Source organism: Thalassophryne amazonica, chromosome 11, assembly GCF_902500255.1.
Source record: "Thalassophryne amazonica chromosome 11, fThaAma1.1, whole genome shotgun sequence".
Lineage (NCBI taxonomy): Eukaryota > Metazoa > Chordata > Actinopteri > Batrachoidiformes > Batrachoididae > Thalassophryne > Thalassophryne amazonica.
The window spans coordinates 105,610,659-105,636,662 of NC_047113.1; positions in this window are offsets into that span (position 1 = coordinate 105,610,659).

The following is a 26,004-nucleotide window of genomic DNA, read 5'->3' on the forward strand; positions in this document are numbered from 1 at the left end:
AGCAACAGACTCTTTTTGCAGGCTAAATGAAGATCTTCTAAATTAGTGATACGCCATTTCCTCTCCAACTTACGGGTTATCTGCTTTAAGCCTGTGAGTTTGTGGGTTATACTACGGAGTCAGGCACTTCTGATTTAAGGTTCTCTTTTCAGAGGAGCTACAGCTTCCAAAGTTGTGCTCAATGAGGATGTAAAGCTATTGACGAGATAATCTATCACACTCACAGAGTTTAGGTAGCTACTCTGCACTGTGTTGGTTTATGGCTTGAAGAACATAACAAAGAAGGAATCATATCCTTAAACCTAGTTACAGCGCTTTCAGAAAGACTTCTACTGTAATGAAACTTATTCCCCACTGCTGGGTAGTCCATTAAAGTAAATGTAAATGTTATTAAGAAATGATCAGACAAAAAGGGGTTTCAGGGAATACTGTTAAGTCTTCATTTCTATGCCATATGTCAGAACAAGATCTAAAGTGTGGCTAAGGTGGTGAGTGGGCTCATTTACATTTGAGCGAAGCCAACTGAGTCTAATAATAGATTAAATGCAGTGTTGAGGCTGTCATTCTCAGCATCTATGTGGATGTTAAAATCACCCACTATAATTATCTTATCTGAGCTAAGCACTAAGTCAGACAAAAGGTCTGAAAATTCACAGAGAAACTCACAGTAACAACCAGGTGGACGATAGATAATAACAAATAAAACTGGTTTTTTGGGACTTCCAATTTGGATGGACAAGACTAAGAGTCAAGCTGTCAAATGAATTAAAGCTCTGTCTGGGTTTTTGATTAATTAATAAGCTGGAGTGGAAGATTGCTGCTAATCCTCCTCCTCGACCCGTGCTTCGGGCATTCTGACAGTTAGTGTGACTCGGGGGTGTTGACTCATTTAAACTAACACATTCATCTTGCTGTAACCAGGTTTCTGTAAGGCAGAATAAATCAATATGTTGATCAATTATTATATCATTTACTAACAGGGACTTAGAAGAGAGAGACCTAATGTTTAATAGACCACATTTAACTGTTTTAGTCTGTGGTGCAGTTGAAGGTGCTATATTATTTTTTCTTTTTGAATTTAACGCTGTAGTACATATGCCAGGCCTGTATGTGGCGCTGTAATGCTCCCACAAAAAAACTGAGAAGAAAATAGAGCATGCCATGGAAATACGTATAGACCTGGAATGGACGTGTGCACCTCAATCTATTAGCGTCGCTCAAGACAGAGCGGCGCCATTGCTAAGGGTGGAGATGTGCAGATCAAAAATAATACACTGACCGCTTTTTTCGCACTAGCGTCGCTATTTCTTAACTGATTTTAATAAATGTAGGCTTGTTTTAAAGCCCTTTGAAAGCTCTTTCCAATGAACCTATGCATGTGTGGGTGAAAAAAAACTTTTATGTAAAATGCAGAAATTTGGGGAAATTATGACAAACTGTGCTGCTTTTCTGGCTCTATTGTCGCCATTTGTTAACAGATTTTAATAAAAGTAGGCTTGTTTTATAGCCCTTTAATTGCTCTTTCCAATGAACCCATACATGCCTGGGTAGGAAAAAAAAATGTTTTATGTAAAGTGTGGAATATATACGAGGTCTGTTAGAAAAGTATCTGACCTTTTTATTTTATGCAAAAAATATATGGATTTGATATATATATTTTTTTTACATCAGCCAAGCTTGAACCTTCGTGCGCCTGTCAGTTGCGTCATTCGCCTGTGGGCAGGCTTTGAGTGAGCACTGCATTGCGAGGAAATGGCGGAATGATTTGGGCTTTGTTCCATCAGAATTTTTTCAGAAACTGTTAGAGACAGGCAGCTGGAAACCATTCGGAAAATTCACATGACTTTTGGTGAAAATTTTACGGGCTTCACAGAGATTAAGGAGTGTTACTATCGCTTTAAGGACGGCCCACAATGGCGCACGGCGCGCCGCGCTCCGAGCCGCGATTGACAGGCTGAAACGACCATTTCATTTCTAAACGGATGGCTGTATGGATCCGGGACCATCGTGTGCAATTTCTCTGGTTATCGCAAGAGCTGGACATCAGCCATTTTCCGTCAGATTTCACTTTTAACAAGAGATTTTGTCATGGAATGCCGCATGGAGGCTTCGTGTGTCACGACGGATTCGCTGATGGAGCGAGACAAAGAACATCTCCGTTTTGGAGTGTCAGAGGACAAGTTGGGACATGCCCAGCTTATCCACAATTTCTCTTATACTCACTCGACTGGTAAGCCACTGAAAGCCGAGATAGGCATGTCCCAACTTGTCCTCTGACACTCCAAAACGGAGGCGTTCTTTGTCTCGCTCCATCAGCGGCTCCGTCATGATGCGCGAAGCCTCCGCGGGTCTTTTCATGACAAAATCTCTTGATAAAAGTGAAATCTGCCACAGGCGAATGACACAATCCATATATTTTTTGCATAAAATAAAAAGGTCGGATACTTTTCTAACAGGCCTCGTGTGTGTATATATATATATATATATATATATATATATATATATATATATATATATAAACATTTTTGTTTCCGTATTTGTATGCATGTGAACGCAGCTTAATGAAAAGAACTTAGGGTGTTGAGTTATAGTCTCAGTATATCGATATTAAATTGCGACATAATGATTTGTTTTACATAATTACTCTACATTAAGGCTACTGTACACTTCATTTTAGTGCAGTTGATGGTGAAGCACTGGCTGCCTTTTTTCCTCTCATTTCGCTTCTGTTTAACAGGTGCCATAACTGGCTCAAGGCACTCTGTCCACCCTTAGTAATGGCCGCTGTGCGGCACGCCACTAGTCACGTGACGTCCATTCCAGGTCTATATTTCCATGGAGCATGCACATAACCAGTGTAAGAGCTAATCAATGTAGCAGGTGATGCTACAACTTTACAAAGCTGCACATAGAGTAAAATAAAGCCTTTTAAAGCTGATCATCTGAAACAGAATTATTGTGCATTTAAAGTGAAGTAGTGTGTTTGTATATTTTTTAAAACACGGTTTGGTCCACTGACTGCTCTCCACCACAGATGAAGCAAAAGGACACACACTTCAAGTGAATGATGTTTAACTATTAAAAAATGCCTTTATTCAGATTTGATAAAAGTTTTTATCAACAAGCTGCACAGTTGATTTATCAGTGCAGCTTTTGTGGAAACACTGCACTCCTCAGATGTTTCACTCCTCACATGCAGTCTGTCTGCAGACTGAAGTGTTCCTGAGCCCACGTGGTAAGATCCTGAGCCCACGTGGTAAGATCCTTTACACAATGATGTCGTTTTTAATGCAGTGCCGCCTGAGGCATGAAAGGTCACGGGCATTCAATGTTGGTTTGTGGTCTTGCCGCTTACATGTAGAAAGTTCTCCAGATTCTCTGAATCTTCTTATTATATTATGGACTGTAGATGATGGAATCCCTAAATTCCTTGCAACTGAACGTTGAGAAACATTGTTCTTAAACTATTTTTTTACACAGTTGTTCATAAAGTGGTGATCCTCGCCCCATCTTTGCTTGTGAACGGCTGAGCCTTTTGGGGATCCTGCTTTTACAAGGGTAGGCTGAAAAGTTCTAAGGCTCCCAATGAAGGAGCAATGCATTAACTGTATTATAGTGAGCCTTAGAACTTTTCAGCCTACCCTCGTATACCCAATCATGACACTCACCTGTTTCCAATAAGGTGTTCTTTGAGCATTCATCAACTTTCTCAGTCTTTTGTTGCCCCGTCCCCACTTTTTTGAAATGTGTTGCAGGCATCCATTTTAAAATGAGCAAATATTTGCACAAAAACAATAAAATTTATCAGTTTGAACATTAAATATCTTGTCTTTGTGGTGTATTCAATTGAATATAGTTTGAAGAGGATTTGCAAATCGTGTTCTGTTTTTATAGTATAAAAGTATAGAGGAAGAAGAGGTATATAGGAAGTATAGAGGGAGAAGATAAGAGAGACTGTAGTATGTGGTATGTTTCCAGTTGCATTTGTTTTTGTTATTTCTGTTATGACAAAAGTTAACTGTTACTCAAATTGCACAACTGTAAGATGACAAGAAGGTGGGACAGAGAGAAAGAAACAGAGGGGGAGAGAAATTATATGTGCTTGGGTGTATGTGTTACATTAGAATAATAAGAATGCACTGTTGGAAAAAAAATGTTACTTAAATAGCACAGGTTGCACAATGTCTTTTATTTTTGCTTGAAATGAACCAGTTCTTGCTATCACTTTATTTTGGAGAGATTTATGTTGCTAAACCAGATTACCAGTGAAGACTGGGTTATTATTGCATATTTACAGCCCCAATTCCAATGAAGTTGGGACTAGGGATGGGTATCGAGAACTGGTTCCTTTCGGGTATCGTTAAGAAATGATTCGATCCACCGACATCAATAAGCTTTGTGCTTAACGATTCTGTTATCGGTCCTTCAGAGTGGCCGTTGTTTTGGGGGGTGTTTGTCAGGAAAATTATCATTTCTCTACATTGATTACAGACTCTGCAGCGGGTCCATAATCACCTTTTCTGCAGCGTGGCTTTGCTTTGAACCTTGAACCAATTGAAGCAGTTGTTCGCAGATTGAAGCAGTGCTTTGATCTATTGCTTCGTTTATTCTTTCTTTCTTTCACTTAATTTTCCCCCGCTAAAACCCTAAAGAGCATACGTCTGTGAGTATTATTTACCTTTTCTATGTTAAACTGACCTGTTATGGTCTTCTGAAACAGTTGATAGATGTATTTTATAACTTAAAAACGGGAGTGATGCTAATGCGTTAGCATGTCTATGGCATTTTCAATGTTAAAAGTTAGCATTAAGCAGTTGCAGCTGTCATCACGTTCGGGTGCATTTGTTTTCAAATTGTAATATTTCTTAAATTTATTTTTGTTTATATATTAATAATCTAATGATTATTATATATAATATATACATATTATATACAATTTTAGACAAAGAGACAAAACGAACCTGAATAGAAACACAACAGAAAATATAAAAGAAGCTAACAATGAACATAAATAAATAAATAAATACATACATACATTCAGAAATAAATAAGTGTTTCCTGTGAACACCTAGTGACTCTTACACCTCCATTTCATACATGTATTATTTAAGTTTAATGACAGTTTGTTTCGGTCAAACCATATTTTCAATTTATTAATTTCTTCAGTGATTTCCTCCAGAACTATTTGCAAAGCAAGAAAACTGCTGCATCCTAGTGGGAACAGAATACTACTGGAATTAATTTGAAGAAGGAGTGTTTTTTTTTTCTCACCTAAATGGATGTTGCACTCACTCCAGTTTATCGTCTGGAATAGCTCCAGATTGCATTTCAGACCTTATAGAATTCAAACATTTTCATGCAGGTGATGTTGGGGGTAATTTTGGGTTTCAGCTTTTTTGTTTTTCACCACTTTCATCCCCGAATATGTGAAATCATGAGTCACTTTTGTCCGGATTAAAGTTACTAACTGGGACTCCCGTCTTGTTGCGAGAAAGAAACGAGAATCATCCTCCGTTCTGTTCACACAGGTCCAAACGCTGCGCGGCTCTCTGCTGAGTCAAGTTAGAACGATTGAGTCCAGTCAGAATTAATAACTTCAAAGTGAAACACCGTTTGGTTTATTTTTATTTATGTCCAGAGATCAAGGACACAGTGACCAATTTCATATTTACTTACTTTACGACTCAATGAAATACATAGAAAACCTCTAAAGCCTACTTTTAGTACAAAATTCACGAGGTATCGATAAGGGAATCGATAAGGAATCGGATCGATAAGCAGAATCTATAATGGCATTGATATCGATAAAATCTTATCAGTACCCATCCCTAGTTGGGACATTGGGTAAAATGTAAATAAAACCAGAATACAATGATTTGAAATCCTCTTCAACCTATATTCAATTGAATACACCACAAAGGCAAGATATTTGCATAAGAGCAAGATGGCGGCACACATGGGTGCAGTGGCTTTTAGCTCTCCAATTTGGTGCTTGTTCTTACTGTTTGCACGTATATTCTTCAAGTTTTGTAAAGCGTCCCACAGCTTCAGCTGCCAGAACCTTATCGACCTCAGTCTGAGGTGCAAACTGTCGGTTCAGAGCGAATTCCACCAGTACCACAACATCCCGGAGGACATAACGAGAACACCGGGCTCTCCGTGGATTAACAGCCTGCCCAGCAGGCGGAAAAGGCGGTGTGGAGACAGGAAGCAGAAGCGAGGATGTCGGTCCGGCTCCGATGCTAGGCTACGTAAACAACCTCACAGGCCAGCATTACCGAACCTCTTCCTCTCAAATGCCTGGTCCCTCACCCACAAAATGGACGAACTGGAGCTACAGATGGCCACAAACAGCTTTGTGCGGAACTGCAGCGTTATTTTCATCACGGAGATGTGGCTTCATCCTCTGATCCTCGACGCTGCAGTCGAGCTAGCAGGCCGCACGCTACACCGGCAGGACAGAACCAGTGACTCGGATAAGAGGAGAGGTGGAGTGCTCTGTGTTTATGTGAACCACGAGTGGTGCTGTAGCAGCAGGGTCATTGACTCTCACTGTTCTCCTGATTTAGTGTTGCGGGCAGTCTCGTGCAGACCTTTTAATCTCCCAAGGGAGTTCCCAGCAGTCAATGCTAAGATTAGCACGGCCCTTAGCCTCTTGCTTGCCTGTGTAAACAAACAGCCGCTGACTCACCCGGATGGCGTTTGTATTGTTGCTGGTGACTTCAACCAAGCATGTTTAAAGACTGTGCTCCCTAAGTTCATCCAGTACATGAAGTGTGCCACCAGAGGGGAAAATACTTTGGACCATGTCTACTTAAACATTAAACATGCGTACAAAGTCACTCCTCTCTCCCATCTCACTGGATCAGACCATCTCTGCCTGTCCCTCACCCCCACCTACACCCCCTTGCTGAGGCGAACAAAGCCACAACGAAAGACTATCCAAACCTGGCCAGAGGGAACGCTCTCCCAGCTACAGGACTGCTTCTCACGGACTGTATGGGATTTATTTTCCAGCCACAACCTGCAGGAGTACACCGACACCGTACTCTCCTACATTAAGAACTGTGTTGACACTGTCACCGTCAACAAAAGGGTCAGGGTTTTTCCAAACCAGAAGCTCTGGATGAACAGCGCAGTCCAGTCCCTATTAAAAAGTGCAATCTGCTTGCCAACATGACGTGCAGCTCGTCAACTGGCGTAATGAAAAAGTGAACAGAGCGAGTGGTTGCGTCAGCAGATTGCATCAGACTGCAGCTTGTCTGAACGATTATAACGAGATGATAAATCTATAATAAACATACTTTAACAGCTGCAGACAAAAACGAAAGAAAATGCAACTGTTTTACCAAGCCATGACAATGTAAACATGACAAATTACCTTTTTAGACGGCTGCCCATGCTTTCTCCAGCTCATTCAGCGCATGCACAGCACTGCTGGAGTGGTCCTCTGTGATTCAGGAAGCGATTAGAACCATTTTCAATGGACAACTTGCAGAGAAAATGATTAATCTGCTACGAAGTAATTATTTTATATATGCAGCGTCCAGCGCAGAGCGAGTCGCAGGCGGTGGAACAAAGCATGGCATCCAGCTGGGAACACAGCGGGTGGGATCATCACGACGACATGCGTGAATCAAAGTTATGCACATGTCAGTGTGCCTTACCACGCAACATTCGGAGCCACTGACTCAGTTTCTGCGGTGTACAGCTGTGCAGAACTGCATGCAGTAGCTCACTGTAGCGCAGACTTACATGCAGAAGTGCAGACTTACATTAAACGGCGTGTTTTAATCATCCAGTGCTCTACGCAGAAAAATTAAACATTTAATTTCTTCAGCTTACTGCTGCATTCGGGAGCAAAAACTTTAAAGCCCAATCAGGATTTCAAACATGGAATTCTTTTAGAGTTTAAGGAAACACAAGTCAAACGTTTTCTCTATGCAAACATGTTTTACTACGTACCTGACTCTTAACCAAAAGACATTGTGGAGTTTATGCCAGTAAACAAATTTCTTCTTAAAGAACTCAAAACACGTCTTTCCTCTTCGACTGATTGTTGTCAAATGAAGACCCAACACTGATTTCTCTCTTTTGTTGGATTCCACACTTTATGACACTTGTGCTGGACTTCCTCTCACTTTGACATCATCATTTGCACAGTATTTGATCACATGATTTAGCAAATGGGCGGGGCTAATATATGAAGCCCCGCCCCAGTCAATCTTATCACAGTCTGAATAGCCGTTAAACCACCAAATCAGATAAGATGGATGTTTTTGGAGCAATATTTCCAAATGACCTGATTCAGTCTCAGATTAACTCATTCACACTAACCAGACTAACCAGTGCTGTTTATGCAATTAAGCTTTCACTTGAACTTGACACTTGGATTTAACCCAAAGAGTACATGCAAAAGGAAGTCGTCATTTGATTGATGTGGGAGCCTAAATATTGAAAATGTTGAAATATTCAGCCATTCAGAAACTGTGAAATGGTTTTGTCAACTCACACATTTCTAATTCACCATCTGCCTTTCTTTCATCCTGTGAAACATCTTTTCCAAACCTTATTCTGCCAGTTCAGTTCTTTCTATCACTTTTGTGTTGACCGAGAGATGTGCATCATTTTTAAAACTTCTTTCTCAGTTTCAGCATTTCATCATGTATTTACCAGTAGAGAGAGAATATTGTGGTTGTTGGGATTGTGCATTGTTCTTGAGAACATCTTCTGAAGGTGGAACCAACACACCTCTTTATATTCATCTGTCAGGTCAGGTTGGAGAGCCTGCTCTGGTGGTGAACGTTGCCACATCCACCACACTACGGAACCACCTTGGGTCCTGGATTGAAAGTAACCATCTTGAGTGTCACAGCCATGTGAAATGTGGGCGTCTCCTTGCTCACTTTATTGCGGAGTATAAACCCAGATACGTGACTGAGGAGTCTCATTTCTGCTGCTTGTGTCCACTACCTTGTTCTTTCTGTCATTACCCATGACCATAAAGCATGAGCATAAATCGACTGGTAAATCGAGAGTATCTCCTTCTGGTTGAGCTCTTTCTTCACCACGACAGTGCATCAAACCTGCACAGTGTGTATCAGAGGTCACTTTCTGATGAAGCCAACACAACCACATCATCCGTAAAACTACTTGTAAACTGTTTATATGGAAATTACAAATTACAATTCAATGTACATTTTCAGAAGAACATAAAAAACAACAGCTGGGGCACACAGACTGGATCAACAGAGGCAGAGGAGCCTCTGGAAAAACTGTGTCAGATGGTTCTTCCAGGTTCTTCTGGTCTCTGTTGGCACCTCTGTAAATCACACAGAAATATTTTTGTTAGTTTGATTCAAATAATGAAGTGATTTAAACTGTCAGCACTGTTGAACATCTGACTGACCTGGAGGGACGGCTGCTGTTTCAACATCTTCCTGGTTCATGGAGATGAGGTCCTCAGCCAAGTCCGAGTTTTCCTCAGCAACGACTGAAAAGGTCATCACAGATTTTTGTTGTTGTCATTGTTAGTTTGAAACAAATGATAAAGTCATTGAAATTTTTAGCAATGTTGAACAACTGACTGACCAGGAAGGACGGCTGCTGTTTCAACATCTTCCTGGCTCGTGGTGATGAGGTCCTCAGCCAACTCGGACTTTTCCTCAGCAACGACTGAAAGGTCATCACAGATTTTTTTGTTAGTTTGAAACAAATGATAAAATCATTGAAATTGTTAGCACTCTTGAACATCTGACTGACCAGGAAGGATGGCTGCTGTTTCAGCATCTTCCTGGCTTGTAGTGATGTCAGAATTTTCCTCAGCTAAGACTGGAAGGTCATCTGCCACGCCCTGAGGTTTGTACTCCACCAGGAAAGGATGATTCAGTACATCAGCAGGTCTGATTCGCTCATCCATGTGGAGGCACATCATGTGTTTGACAAGGTCCACAAAGTCAGAAGCCTCCTTCCATGACGTACTTATGTCCATCATCTGGTGAAGCAAGAAGTCACAAAATTCATATGGCAAGTAGTGATACACTCAGTCAGTTCGATGTTTAAGGCATGAATGTGTTGGCGGTTGCTGAAGGAATAACTGAGATGTCATGAGGAAGTGCCTACCTCCATGATGTCATCCAGACAGCTTAAAATCACTTGTCTGGATTCCTGGAACTCCTGCCCATACTGTTTTTTAATCAGTTCAGGAGTCTGAAAACAGTCAGTATTTGAGTTAGCTCTCAGAAGAAATGGGTGAATGCATGTATATAGGAAGCTAAGTAGGTGATGGTACCTTCAATGTCCAGGTGTCATGGCCGTCTATCTGTCTCCTGTTAAAATAGCGGTCAGTGGTTGGTCCCAACTGAAGCAGACAGTCTGGGGGTGGGCCCTGTGTTTCAACTATGTATTTCATCTGGACACATAAAAAAAAAACATCAAATCAAATTACATGATGCAAACATTGACTTTTCTTTCGCAAATTGCTGTGTGCTTCAGGAGGAGATGTTTGTGTTTAAAAGTGCTCAGAATTAATGACAAATTTTAACAATCTGGACACAAAAGACTTACCACATCATACAGATGATCTCCTGGATACAAGGGTACTCCCACAGCCAGCTGGGCCATGGTCACACCCAGTGACCACATGTCGATTGCCTCTGTGTAGGCTAAACCTAACAAGACCTCTGGAGCTCTGAGCAAAGGGAAAGAGAACGATTTAACACATCATATCAAATGTGTGGCCCGATACAAGCAACAGGATCTTTGTCAAATGGTCTCTGCAGTACTTGGACTTACTTGTACCACAGGGTCCCAATAAATGATGGAGGCTCTGAAATATGGTGAGTGAGCCCAAAGTCGATGAGCTTCACCCTCAATGGCCACTGCTCGGGGTCGACCACCATGATGTTCTGTGGCTTCACATCACAGTGGATCATACCCAGGCTCTCCAGGTGGAGCAATGCCTTGGCCATCTGCAGTCAGACAAATATTTATTGTTGTTAGGAGAAAGGAAACTACACTGACTGTCTTACCTTCATCTGTTTTGACCAAAGTCCAACCTGCTGCACAACAGCATGAAGATCGCTGACCACAAGAGGCTCAAAATTCTGCTCGTCCATATAGTCGAGAAGACTTTGATGCAGGAGCTCAAACTTCATGCAAAGGAGGTCTACATGGATGAAGCAACCGTACCACCTCACGATGTTGGCCTCCTCTGTATCCAGTTGCTGCAGTAGCTTAAGACTGGCAATCTGTGGACAAGAAAGTCATTGATGAAGGTTTAAAATGTGGTTTAAATTGAAATTATTTTTGAAAGCAAGGAATCAAGGTGCAATGAGTCATAGTTCCTACCTCTTTCTTTGCCTCCTTCATTACTGCAGCCTTGTTCTTTGTAATCTTGATGGCCACATTTTCTTGGGTTAGTTTGTGTTTGCACCAGGCCACCTTTCCAAAACCACCCTCGCCAATGAACTCCATCACCCTATAGCCAGACTGAAGCACATCGCCCTCCTTGATGGGAAAATAATCTGTGGTGTGATGAGAAGAAAAGTGAGGCAAAGATGAACACAACAGAGTAGAATATAACATGTCAAACGCCATCACAGCATTGTGTGGGCCGCCAGAAGAGGAGGTACTGCTGGCCCACCACCAGAGGGCGCCCTGCCTGAAGTGCGGGCTTCAGGCACGAGAGGGCGCTGCTACCTCCCAAGAGCGGCCGGGTTGACAGCTGTCACTCATCGGCTATGACAGCTGTCACCAATCATCTGCGCCTCACCCCAAATAAAAGCAGGACGACACCTCCACCACGTCGCCGAGATATCGTTCTTCCAAGGAGGTAACTCTCTCAGCCTGAGAATTCCTAACGTTGTTTTCAGTAGATACATTGTTGCAGCTGTCTTCCCGAAGGACCGGCGTATGCTGCGACTGCTTCGCTCTGCATTCCGCCAGATAAGTAATTAGACAGGAGCTGCACGAGCGTGTGATTAGAGGTGGAGGTGGAATAACCACCATCCTTGTTACGGGGTGTACACACACCCACACCTGAGTGTTTTTGCTCTTCGCCAGCAGTACCAGATCCGACACGCGGAGACGGTGGCCACCTGGGGGACTCGGGACCTGGCGGCTCCAGTATCCTCCTGGTTTGGTGGCGGAGGAAATCGTGTGGTTCCGGTTCTTCTCCAGACGGACGTCTCCTATCGTCGAGCCTGCCCACACGACACCTTTATTAATTGACTTTGTATTCTTTCTATAATCTGCTGTGTGTAGTTGTGGCATTCACAACAGTAAAGTATTCAAATTTAACATCTCCTATTGCCCGTTCATTTGCGCCCCCTGTTGTGGGTCCGTGTCACTACACTTTCACAACACACAGTCAGCTGGGTTTGAAAAAAAGAAGTTTAAAGCCTAATCTTGGTTTCAACCATGGAATTCATTTATAGTATTCATAAACACAAGTCAAACGTTTGAACATTGCTCTCCATGTAAACATCTATTTTACTATCTACCTGACTCTGAACCAAAAGTGGAGTTCATGTCAGTGAACAAATTTCTTCTTAAAGAACCCAAAACTCGCCTTTCATTGTTGACTGATTATTGTCAAATGAAGAACCAACACCAACTGTTCTCTTTTGTGGGATTCAACACTTTATGACACTTGTACTAGACTTTCTGTCACTTTGTGACATCATCATTTGTACATACTTGCTCATATGATTTATCTAAACGCTGACAGAAAATGATTAATATGCTACAAATAATTATTTTAAATACAGCGTCCAGCGCACAAAGCAGGTGGGATTGTCACAACGAACTGTGCGAGAGGGCAGAGCCAAAATAGCCTACAGTCCTCGTAGCCACCAGTTACTCGAGTAATGGGCTTCTAACAGCCTCGTCCTCACCACTAACATGCCTCTCACATCCTCGTTTGTCCTTGTAGTACCCCGTACACAAACTGCCCCGTGCTGTTTTTGCTCAATTTTGAACTTGAAATTAGCACCACGCTCAGAGATGAGCCTCATTAGCTGATTATTCTGCCTCTAAGAGCCTGTATTCTCCTGTGTTTGTTGAATAACTGGACTCGTACCAAAAAAACATGCTACGTGGCTCATTATTGATCATTCATTATTTGGTGTGACCAGAGCTTTAATGAACATGAGAGCAGGAAAACAGAAAAGGAAGTGGCTATTCATACGTAGTTGTCTTAACATTTCCAAATTCTTTTTGTAAGTAGTGCAGCCTTGTTAGGTTTCGGGTTAGAATGAGTATTTGTAGTTAATGTAGTTTAGGAATCTACGTATCAATAGCAAATACAAGTAGAAGTATGTAGCCTCATGATAACGCAATGCATATTGAACAACGAGAGAGACATTACATACGAACTGAATTCCACTGTATGAATATGGCAACATACAAATAGCCACTGCCAACAGAAAAAGAGATGTAACAGCAAAGACTGAGGGGTTTTAGATGAAAATACAAAGTCCACAATACGTTTTGAAGAATCTTCTTTGGTTTACATAGCTCATCACATTTAAACAAGGGTGCTGGAGCAGTTATAGTTCGCAATACTATGCTAACCCACTGGAAGATGGTTTCTTTTTGGGCACGGCCCACCTGAAGATCAATTTGGATCCTTGCAGATTTAAAGTGCCGTTATCAAAGGTTGAAGTGGTTCTTTGGCACCGACATTTTACCAACAGGAGCTATTTAAAGGCTCTGTAGTGAGAAAAAGTTTTCCCATTTCCCAGTGTCATTGAACAAAGCGTTGCCAAACGTGAGGGCAGGAAAACAGAAAAAGAGACGCAACAGCAGTGACTGAGAGGTTTCACATGAAAACACAAAGTCCACAGTAAGTGTTTAATAGTCTTACTGGCTACTTTGTTAGCTTTTGTAGCTCATCTAATTTAAAGAATGTTGTTTCACATAGATGAAGTTAGGAGGCGTTATTGTTAGCAATGTCATGCTAACACATAGCTACCATTTCAGATGAACTTTATCACACTAACCAGTCTTCTTGACTACTTTATTGGCCTTCACAGCTCACCTAATTTAAGTAATTTAAAATTATTTAATAATTTGCTGTTTTGCAACACTGAACATGTGCAGAAGTGTTCCATAAAATTGTTAATGGGTGTTTTTAATTAATTATTATGTCAGTGCTCAATTTGAGAATTTGGCATCATGACAGATGCATGCTAACTTTCTCATAGCTTCTTGTAGCTAATTTTCTCTCATTAAAAATGATTTTTTTTAATGTGATGCTTATACATAACAAGGATTGTTCACAACAGTTTTCAGATTAACTTATTCACACTAACCAGTCTTCTTGGCTACTTTATTGGCTTACACAGCTCACCTAATTTAAATAATGTTGTTTAGCCTCGCTGCAGTCAGGAACAGTTGATAGCAATGTCATGCTAACACATAGCTAGTTCACAGCAATTTACTGTTTTGCAACATTGAACATGTGCACAAGTGTTCTGTAAAACGTGTGAAATACTTTTTTTTTTTAATTCATGTTGTAAACTAAAGTTTAAAACCCACTCTGTATTTCAACCAAGAATTATTTTATAGTATTTGTAAACACAAGTCAAACTTTTGAACATTTCTGTCCATGTAAACATACTGTTTTGCCACCTACCTGACTCTGAACCAAAAAACATGAAGTTTGTCAAAGAACAAATTTCTTCAATTCAAAACTTGTCTTTCCTCGTTGACTGACTGTTGTCAAATGAAGAACCAACACTAACTGCTCTCTTTTGTAAGACTCAACACTTATGACAATTGTGCTATACTAACTGTCACTTTATGACATCATTTGCACAGTATTTGATCACATTATCAAATGGGTGGGGCTAATATATGAAGCTCCGCCCCCGCAATGTGATCACTGTTTTAATAGCGATAGCACTGCTACCACAGTCTCATGTGCAAAGAGACTGGTAGTGTGTTTTTAAAAACATGGCTGTGATTGGTCCATCTGTCGGCCGCTATTGGCTATCATGCCACGCTCTGTGATTGGCTGTGGCGTAACCGGCAAAAATGTAAGTTGGTTCCACTCCTCCAGAGACTGTGGTACCAGTGCTACGTTGTAAACAAAGGCTGCAGCCAATCAGGGAGCGGCGTGTTTCAGCCAATCAGAAAAATGTCAGAATCCTGACTAAAAGTCACGTGACCAAATAATCAGATACCGACTCCTTTGCCTTGGCTGGAGGAGTGGAACCAACTTAGAATAGCCATTAAACCACCAAATCAGATAGGCTGGATGTTTTTGGAGCAATATTTCCAAATGACCTTAGTTAGTCCCAGATGAACTCATTGACTCTAACCAGACTAACGGGGGCTGCTTCTGCAGTTTAAATTTCAAGTGAACCTGACACTTGGTTTCACCAGTGACTGAGGGGTTTTGATGAAAATACAAAGTCCACAGTAAGTTTGAATTGTCTTCTTGGCTACTTTATTGGCTTTTGTAACTCATCACATTTAAAGAATGTTATTTAGCATAGCTGAAGTTAGGTGCAATTATTGTTAGCACTGTCAAGCTAACCCACTGTTAACAGTAATTTGTTGTTTTAACATTTCCAACTTTTAACATTTGTAAAATGTTCTGCAAAACTTGGTGTTTTTAATTCATTATTATGACAGTGGGGAATTTGAGCATTTAGCACCATGAGAGACACATGCTAGCTTTTTGTAGCTAATTTTCCCTCTCATAAAAATTGTTTTCAGTGTCATGCTAACACATAACTAGGATTGTTTACAATAATTTGTCATTTTAGACACTGAAGTGTTCTTCAGAACTTGCTAATCAGTGTTTTTTAATTCATTAAGATGTCAAAGGGGAATTTGAATGAGCATTTAGCAGATATGGAGGATGATACCTGTCATAAGTAGAAATAAAAAAATCAAATGATAAATTACATTAATGTATAAATAAAAGGATAAATTGATAAATTAAATGATAAATAAAATGATAAATTCCTAAATCAATTTAAAAAAGCAAAAGTAAATAATTTTATTGTATTATTTATTTGTTAATTTATACATTTTGACAATCATTTATTTAGCAATTTTGACTTTTTTCATTTTTTGTTAAAGTTGCAAATTATTTATTTATTTATTTATTTCTACATTTTGACAATCATTTATTTTGTTTTTTACACTTTTTGAAAATTATTTCATTAGTATTTTACATTTTTTGTCATTTATTTATTTTGTCTTTTCACTGCCTGTCATGTCGTAATTTTGTCTTTTTGCTGTCATAAGTAGAAATAAATAAATCAAATGATAAATGCTTAAATAAATGTAGGCTATAAAAGTAAAAGTAGATATTTAAATTGCATTATTTATTTCTTCATTTACACATTTTGACAGCCATTTATTTTGCAATTTTGACTTTTTGATTTTTTGTTAAATTTGCAAATTATTTATTTATTTATTTATACATTTTGAAAATCATTTATTTTGTTTTTTATACTTTTTGAAACTAATTTAATTAGCATTTTAGGCTTTTTGTAATTTATTTATTTATTTAGTATTTTCGCTGCCCTGTCATTTAGTGATTTTGTCTTTTTGCTGTCTCTATGCTAATTTAGGTGGGAATGGTTCCGGTTCAGACTGAAGTAGGATTGGTCACTGGTGTGCAATTGATTCAGTGTGACTAAATAGGCCTTAACTGAACTCAGCTCAAACCCAAGTCAGACAGCTTGTTGTAGCTGTGGCTAGCGATTTGCGCAAACCATTTGGATAGCCTTCCAACGGATGAGTATAATCATTTTCGCTTGAATTATGGATCAGGACTGATAGATGACATGGTCCGTATCGTTGCCGATTTTGATGTCAGCATTGACCCAAATTTAATGGAGCGCCTTGTTGAGGTCCAGCATCAGATTCAGATCCAAACTGAAGAGACCACCGTGGGATGCCTGTCTTTCTACATACCCCCTTGTGTGACTGAAGGGGGAGAGATTGTTGGGGACATTGCTCACTTGTTTGGAATCAGCGAGAGCACAATTCAGTGGAGAATGGCACAGTATGGCACAAGGTTGGTGATGGAAAAGTTTGTTTGGTAGTTAGATGTTGTTTGTTTTTGTCCATTTGCCAATTTAGCCAGGTACAGAAAATTTATTACAAACTGTTAATGGACACGACATACCATATAGACTAACTTGCATACAAAGTGAAACCCTTTGCTGCCACACACACACCGACTCACCCAAATTAAACTAATGACAGTAAACCAGTGTGCCCTGTGGGCTATTCAAGGAAATTTAACAGGTTATACAAATTGTTCTAATATTGTCCTGATCGACGACTGTGCAAATATGCTAAAACCTGTATATTTACAGTGCCGGACATTCGTTTGTCCATTTATGTTTTTTAGTCACAAATAGGCTACCGTAAGACATGTAGGCCAACTGTGTTGAGGTGCAACAGTATGAGTGTGTGAGGAGGGAAAAGATAGGCCTATCCTCAGTGGTGGAGAGTAACTACGTAAGTAAAAAGTAAAAGAACAAGTAAAAAGTACAAAATGCTGATACTTTTACTTTACTTAAGTACATTTCATGATGAATACTTTTTACATTTAATTCACTACATTTTGAAGCGGGTATCAGTACTTTCTACTCCACTACTTTATTGAACTGGTTTAAAAGTAAAAGTATTTTGAGCTGTCGTTTAGTCCAGCTTTAGACTTGGTTTAGACCTTGTTTCAGTAGTAGAGAAGCTTGAATCTTCGACTGGACTGGGTAGCTTGACGCGAGGACGTTTCGCTTCAAATCGCAGAAGCTTCCTCAGCTAAAATTCTTGCTCTGGAAGTCTGACTTCTGTCTTACTCTTGTAGAGAAGAATAAAACAGAAGCCAACAAAAGCTGGAGTTTTAAACCTAACCAGACCCCTCCTACTGAGAGGCAGACTGCTATAGGCTAGTGACTAAACAATAGCTCTAATTAGTAACTATTGTGCTCTAGTTAGCACACCTAATGACAGGACAGCTGTCCCTCTAATGATGGGATGGATGCCTTTCTGATGGCTCCCTTGATGACGTGAATGACTCATTACCATGAACAAAAGACTGAAACTCCTTTGACCTGAGTACCCCATTGTAAACAGGGATAGTGTGTGTTTCAGTCCTGGTTTAGACCTTGTTTTGATCCTGTTTAGTCCTTATTTAGCCCTTGTTTTAGAGCTTGTTTAGTCCCGGTTCAGACCTGGTTTAGTCCTGGTTTAATCCTTGTTTTAGTCTTAGGTTTAGTCCTGGTTTATTCTTTGTTTTAATCCTGGTATAGTCCTTGTTTTACAGCTGGTTTAGTCTTGCTTCAGGCCTTATTCTTTTTACATGTGCACATTTTAAAGTACTAAAATGTAAAGTACTTTTACTTTTTACTTTTAAAGTACATATGAAAGTCAATACTTTGGTACTTTTACTCACGTACAATCGCAGTGTGATACTTTTACTTAAGTACATTAAATGCTCCTGTAACTGTAGTTTTGCTTAAGTAAGAAAAATGAGTACTTCTTCCACCACTGCCTGTCCTTGGGTCACCTGTTTCATTATAAACAAACAGACCAACAGACAAGATTCTCCTCAACACATTTTATTGTTGATTTGTCTATAGGAGCGCATGTTCAAGAATCTATGCAGCGCACCGATCCTCAGGGGGTTTTGTTGTGTAGTCTGCAGCTGAATCCCAGAAAACGCAGAAAGTACTGTGCTCCAGGCCCGAGTAGTTTATGGCACATTGATGGAAACCACAAACTGATAAGGTATCTAACAAGCAGCCCCTACAACTTGGATCATACTGAAGCTCAATATTTTTTTATGTTCAGTTATTAAAGATGGGTCCATATTCACAGATATTGTGCTGTCAAATAGTGTTTAACATAAATTAAAACACCTTTTAAAGAATGCAAGTTCATTACACAGCAGTTAAAAAGTTGGCCTATGCACACACTAATGTGCATAGGCTAATGTGTCAGTATCACAAAAGATTCCTTTTCGATTTAGCGTGTTAATATTGCTTGCAACAAGAAAAGATGGTGTGCTGTGTGGAGTAATTTTGTGTTTATGTGCAGTACGTCTGTCAATTGCTTTTTTCTCCAGGTTGGCCTGACCGTTCCGCAAGTGAAATATTAATTCCTACATTTTTCTTTCAGATGGCGTATCGTTGTTCATGGTGGTGTGGATGGGTTTAGCTGGCTCATTGTATATTTGACTGCTGCTACGAATAATCAAGCAGAGACAGTCCTCAGAAGTTTAGTCCTCAGTGCCTATAGTCTCCCATCCCGTGTCCGATTTGACAAGGGAGGAGAAAATGTTGAGGTCGCCCGCTTCATGGTGGAAAATAAGGGACTGAACAGAAATTCGCAAATGGCAGGCAGAAGTGTTCACAACCAGAGGTAAGTTGTGTAATTGGCAGGGGTCGCTGCCGTACCTACTTTTCAAAGTTTTTTTAAAATTTGCTGACTTCAATAACTTCTAATGTTGTTGTTCATTCGGCTGCTCCCGAATTTGTTCGGGGTCGCCACAGCGGATACAGCCAGATCCGCATTGGTAATTGGCACCAGTTTTACACCTGATGCTCTTCCTGACGCAACTCCAGTTTCAACTGGAGAAACACTCACAGCCGCTGGTATTCCAAAGCGGTCTCCCATCCAAGTACTAACCAGATCCTACTCTGCTTAGCTTCTGAGATCTGACGGGATCAGACTGACACAGAGCAGACCAGCTGCTTCAGTAACTTCAGTAACTTCTAATCACCACAAATATTCATGTTTAACATATCAAACCTACTCACAAGCTTTGTTAATTGGTTAATAAAGGCCAATTTGGATCTCAAGATATTAATGTAAGAGCAAGACGCTCATACCTGTGAGACTGGTGCTTAATGGGTGTTGTATGTGTATGATACCCACATTTTTCTCACTGTATCATCATAATCGGCAGTCTTGCAGGAAGTCTAAGTTAATTTTTGCTGCTATGCAAATAATAACCCATGGCTTTAAGCTGCCGTCATTGTAAAGTTTATATGCAGCTACCAGTTCTACAATGTTGGCAAATATTTATATACCCCAAAAAATAGGCTACTTATCCATGCCTTCTTATGCAGTAGACTGGATTACTGTAATGCTCTGATATCTTCATTCACCAAGGACATTAAACAACTGCTCATCTAAATGCTTGTTGCTTTTGAGAGGACTGCAGAACACTACAACGCACTATTTCAGATCTTTATACAGGCTCTTTCAGAGAAATTTCAAATAAATGCTGTTTATACAGCCCATAATTCAATGAATGTACAGTTAAACCTATTGTTACTATCCAAGACCATTTCATCCATTTGCTTAATTCCTAGTGTACAGCTAAACAAGAATGTTGAATGAAGGTGACATTGTGATCCCAAACCAACATTTTTGTTAAAAATCCTCTCCAAATGTGGAGAAAGGTGCTCTCAGTCTGGACAATCAACTGAGCAAAGGGAAAACAACTAGAGCACTCAAAAAACTTTTAAGTTGGCTTTAATAGGTGCCAGAGACTAACATTTTGACGCACAGCGTCTTCCTCAGAGTCAAAGTCATTCTGGTGGACATGAAGCACTTATAATATTTCACCCTTTCCAGGAATGACTCCCCACTGGTGTAATCAGACGGGTGGTGTTAGAAGAGCACCAATGATATACTTAACCACACTCAGTGGGTGGATAAGCCAATTATGCATATTATCAAACTATATAAAATGTACAAAAATATATTTACAAAACAATTAATGTTGACAAAATGATAAGAAACAAGACTGATTGAGATTTTCATTTAGTCCATGTGGTTCGACTGTGTTAAGAGTAAAGATCCAATAAGATTCTGTCTTCAAGATTAAGTTAACAATGTCTCCACCTCTCTGGAGGGGTTCATTTTTGTTACTTCACTTTTCTTTGTAACCTTTTCTTACCTTCTATTAGAACTGAACGGCTCTGGAGAGACATCTATGGAGCAGTTCTTGATCTGTTCTACACTATCTTCATGAACTTCGAGATAGAAGGCCTCCTCAACCCAGACAATGAAGTGCATCTCTATGCACTGCACTGGTGCTTTGTGCCCCACATTCAGAGACATCTCCAGTTCTTCCAGCATGGCTGGAATTCTCACCGGCTGTGCACTGATAGAAACCAGACTCCCTTGCAACTTTTCACTCATCATGAGCAAGGACCAGATGCCACACAGGTATTATTCAAAACATTTCTCAACTACTTGTAAAAATTATTTAAAGACCACATAATAACCTCTATCAAATATTTTAGCTGAGTAGCCACTTCTAAATCAGAGCTATTTCAGGTTGGCATGGACTTCGGCATTGAGTGGGCAGGACCAAGTGGTCACCGTCAGCCAGGTGATGTGATTCCTGAAGTGCAGCTCCAACTCCTCCTCACTGAACAGGAAGTTGGCAGACTTCCTGACCCTAATGTCCCGCTGTCCAATGCGGTGGATATCTACACACAGACTGTGGGTTTAGTTTCAGACATGCTTCAGCCATGATAATGAACAGTGGTAGAAAGTAACTAAGTAAAAAGTAAGTAAGAAAAGTAAAAAAAAAAAGTATGTCTTTTTTCAAGTGTAAAGTACTTTTACTTTTTACTCATAAAGTATATCAAAAAGTTGATACTTTTGTACTTTTACTCAAGTACAAGTTTAATGTGATACTTTTACTTTTAATTAAATAGATTTAATGCTCCTGTAATTGTACTTTTACTTAAGTAAGAAAAATGAGTACTTCATCCACCACTGTAATGAACATTGATCACAACCACCAAAAGAATGAATAAATACCGCTTTATTATGCAGCATTTTCAAATTCGTCATACTTTTTTAAGTTGATGGAACAAACTGCATTATGTTTTGTTAACATTCACCTTTGTAAACAGCAGCTCCTCTTAAAAGTGCTAGAGTTCTGGATAACATGGTATGAGAACATTATCTGAAACCAGTGCCTGCGGTCCTGATGGCAGTCTGGAGGTCCCTTTCAAACTCATTGAAGTCTAAGTAATGGTGTGGAAGTTTCAGTAGGTTGAAGCAGGTGGACGACTTGGGGAAGTTGCTCTCAGCTATTGTGACATCCAGGGTTCTAGGAAGCACACTCCACCCAATCCAGAACTTCAGAAGATGGCTCAGGATGTTTGAAGATGCTTAAAAAAAGTTATTATATTATTGTTATTATTGTTCTCTGCTTAGCTTCTTGGCTTAGCAGTGATATGAAGAATAGAACTGCTTTAAGACTCCACAAATGAATTTAACTTAAGCTAACTAAACCGAATTTATGGAAATAGGTTGTAGCACATAAAATTACCGCTCTGAATAAATGTCCGCAGGTATCCTGTAATGCGGCACGTATCCTCCAAAGACACATCACTGTCCTCATCTTGCACTGGCCAGTTGATTTTCTCCAGGACCATCTGGTCAATAAAAGTGTTAGTGACACTTTTTTTTTTTTTTTTTTTAGACATTACACAGAACAGACACTAGTTTTAATCTGTTTTAATCTAAAACTTAAATGAAATGAAGCAACACAAGATTTGGCTTGGGTCAAAATTAAAAGTAGGATTATTCCTTCTGCTGCCAAGTCACTCTTTGGAACACGAACACGCTCCTCCATTGCCTAGCAGACACTTGTCAAAATGTTATTGTTCATCATATTTTTTCCCCTGTTGCCTTCCCAATTTCTTAACACTATTGTACCATACTTTTAAGAGGCTACACTATTCCCTTTAGAAATATATTGGCATGTAGGTTTTCACTCCCCTCCTACTTTACAAGAGAAGTAAGAAGCCCGTCCAGTGAATGCACAAGCATTTAATACATTGCCAGAAGTTATTTGCTATAAAAAATATTTTCATTTGCTCAATTCTTGATTTACATTTTAAGACTTTTTTTATTCTAAATGAGGAGTTTGAACAGTTTAGCCTACAATGTGCGTTTCCCCAGAAACATTTGGATCTGCCCAAAGTTTCTTCCAAAGATCATTTCACTTTTGGGAAGTTTTCCATTTCTCCTCTGGCTGCTTTAGTAACGCATGGTTAGAGAACTGCAGTGTAATTAACAATTGTACAATTAAATGGAAATTTAAGGATCATTTTTAGTGTACCACTGTGAAAATGAATCCTCAGATCATTATGTTAGAGTAGTATGTCAACATTAGGACACTAAGCTGGTGTTAAATCACTTACTATATTTGGAGTACACTCCAAAGCAGTGGCTCTGGGGAAGAGCAGGGGAACCACATCCTTCCTCAGTGTGAGCAGAGGCCAAATTTGGGTCTCTTTCAATCCTTTACGGATCTGCTTTACCTGTCGGGTTGTTCTTCCAACAACCTACAAAATTTAGAAGTTACATTAAACAGAAATTTCATTCCAAGGATTAAAAAAATGGTAAGTGTGGTGTCTTACTTACAGCATGGAGAAGCATTTTATCAAACAGCCATCTTCAGTTTTCATCTGTAACGGCTGGCAGATCCCAGGACAGCGCCAACTCGTTGATAAGCTCTTTCTCATTAGAAGTCAGTTTGGCTGTACCGTCCAACTAGGAGTGACATTTCAAATGCATTAAATTGAGTGTTAGACAATTAAGCCATTTTATGGGTGGGGAGGTTCTCAATTTTCACACAGAATGGCTATAACTGATCTCAATTTTTTTTTAATCAAAAACTTCAGAAATGTTTTAATGGTGTTCAATTGTTGTAGGTAAACTTACAATCTTGTTGCTTATTCAAGTAATAGGAACATCAATTAGTATGTTGTCAGACAGGTTGGGTGTTGAAGAAGGAAGTTTCGATTCCAGTCACAGAATCATCTTCTTGTCTGAGCAAGAAACGATTCTGTGACTAGAACCGAAACTTCCTCACTCTACAAACCCTGTCCAGTTGAAGATTCAAGTTTTTTTCTTTTTTTACAATGACCTGGACGACTGAGAGCCTACACAAACTTACCAATTGTAGTTTCTCCCGAATGTCTAGGTCAGCACAGTCTTCGATCACTATTGTAGCTTGATCCGGGTAGCCGCCAAATAGTATATGGATGATGGCCGGGCTGAGGTCACTCACGCATGGCCCATTATGCAAGAATGAATGGCTTGTTGCTTGACCTACAACCACAAAGAGGTCACTTTCTAGGATACAGTGGTTGGTTGATGGGATGAGGTGGTCTGGTTCCCCCTTGAAAAGACGACTTCCTCCTGGCCCTTCACAGAAAAACAAAAAGGTTAAATGATGAAACAGCTAAATTTTCCTCTTGCTCTAAAACTGTTTTTTTTTGTTTTTTTGCCTTGTCCTAGTATTAAACAGAATACAATTTGCCCATACACAAATAAGTTCTACAAATCTTTTTTTTTTTAATGCATGACTGGTGGATTGCTTCATGGTCTCGCTGCAATCAAGATCACTTTATTGGTCATCTTAGTTTCCCTCAATAACATTTGTCTTCTGCATTTCTCCCATCTCCGGGTGTGGTATTACAGATAGCAGTGGGCTGCAACTGTGCTGCGCCTGGGGAGCTGGGGTTTGTGTGCCTTGCTCAAGGGTACCACAGGAGTCAAGTGGAGTTAAGGGACATCTTGGCACTCCTGTCACATCAAGACTGGTGGTTGAGTCTGCAGCTGTTTTGGTTGGCAATCCGAATCATCACCACACTGACTGCTTCACCACAGACAGGGCTTTGGGTGCGGTTCCTCAGAACTCAGGAGTTGCTCTTCCGAGGCTACACCGTAGATGGGTCAAAAACAGAGGGTGAGTTTCATCGGGGGGAGACACATAATTACATTTTGCAGTAGATACTGATAAATCTTACAGATTCCATCGTCCAGTAATGTTGCCTTTATCTCTTAGTACTGTTAAAATTAGATTAAAATTAGATTAAATAGGCATATGGTCAAATTTGGGATAAAATTGTGCAGGCTTTTTTAGGGTGTCCAAACATTTTATCATATATCATCAAAAGCACATTAATAGTTAATAGGTTTATGACAACAGACTCTACTGATGTGATATAATTGTTATCTCAGCATTAAACAGACCATAAAAATGTCTACTTTTAACTTACCAAAGTTCAAATCAAAGCCCGACTGCAGTTTTGACATGATGTTGGTAAAGAAATGGCGGGTCACGCCGTTCCCAAAAGCTGGATCTCCTAAAAAGAAAGGGATAATGTTATGGTCGGCAAGGGCAGGTGTAAGAAAACTGTAGGAGGCTCCTACTGGGAGCGCACTAGACACCACACTGGCATTTTACACATCTGCTACTGCAGGGGATGCAATGAGAACACCGACAACACTGTGAGTGGAAATATATATGTTATCAAGGGACATGGTGCAGTAATGTAAAAGCTAATTTATTTACTGAGAGCATGTTTTTTTTCACCCAACCTCAATACAGCACCCCTAAACATGAGCTTTCCCCTAGCCCCCTGATACAGAACATTAAATTTATGGAACATACCCTTTAGTATGCATTTTAAGGGGTTGGCCCACTCAACAAGGGCTGTCTTATAGAAAGACAGGATGGCCCGCTTTCGGTTCTCTTAAGTGTCTCTGAGATCCTCACCATGGATCTCAGAGGACCCATCTGCTTATCTTCTGAACAGATCTTCTTTAAAGGCTTGGGCTGCACTGATTGAATCTGGAGCACTTTCCCAGTCTAGAAGTGTTTTTGAAAGCCTTTAGTTTTCATTAAAATTACTACAAACTGATAAGTAACAGTTTATGAACGGTAGGAATATTAGAGAAAGGAAATACAACCTGGGGTTCCCCTCTCTTCAACTGGAGACATACTGGGGGATGGGAAGCTAATTCCAGCTGATTCGCCCTCCTGTGTCGTAAGGTCCACCAAAACAAGTGAATCGGAGCTAGTGCTTGGTCCAGCTGTCTCAAACTCCATACTGTTTGATGGTCTAGAGTGGAGACATGGTTAAATAAGTAGAAGTAACTATTTTGGGATGGTTCAGGGTCATGATCCAGCCCTAACTATAAGCT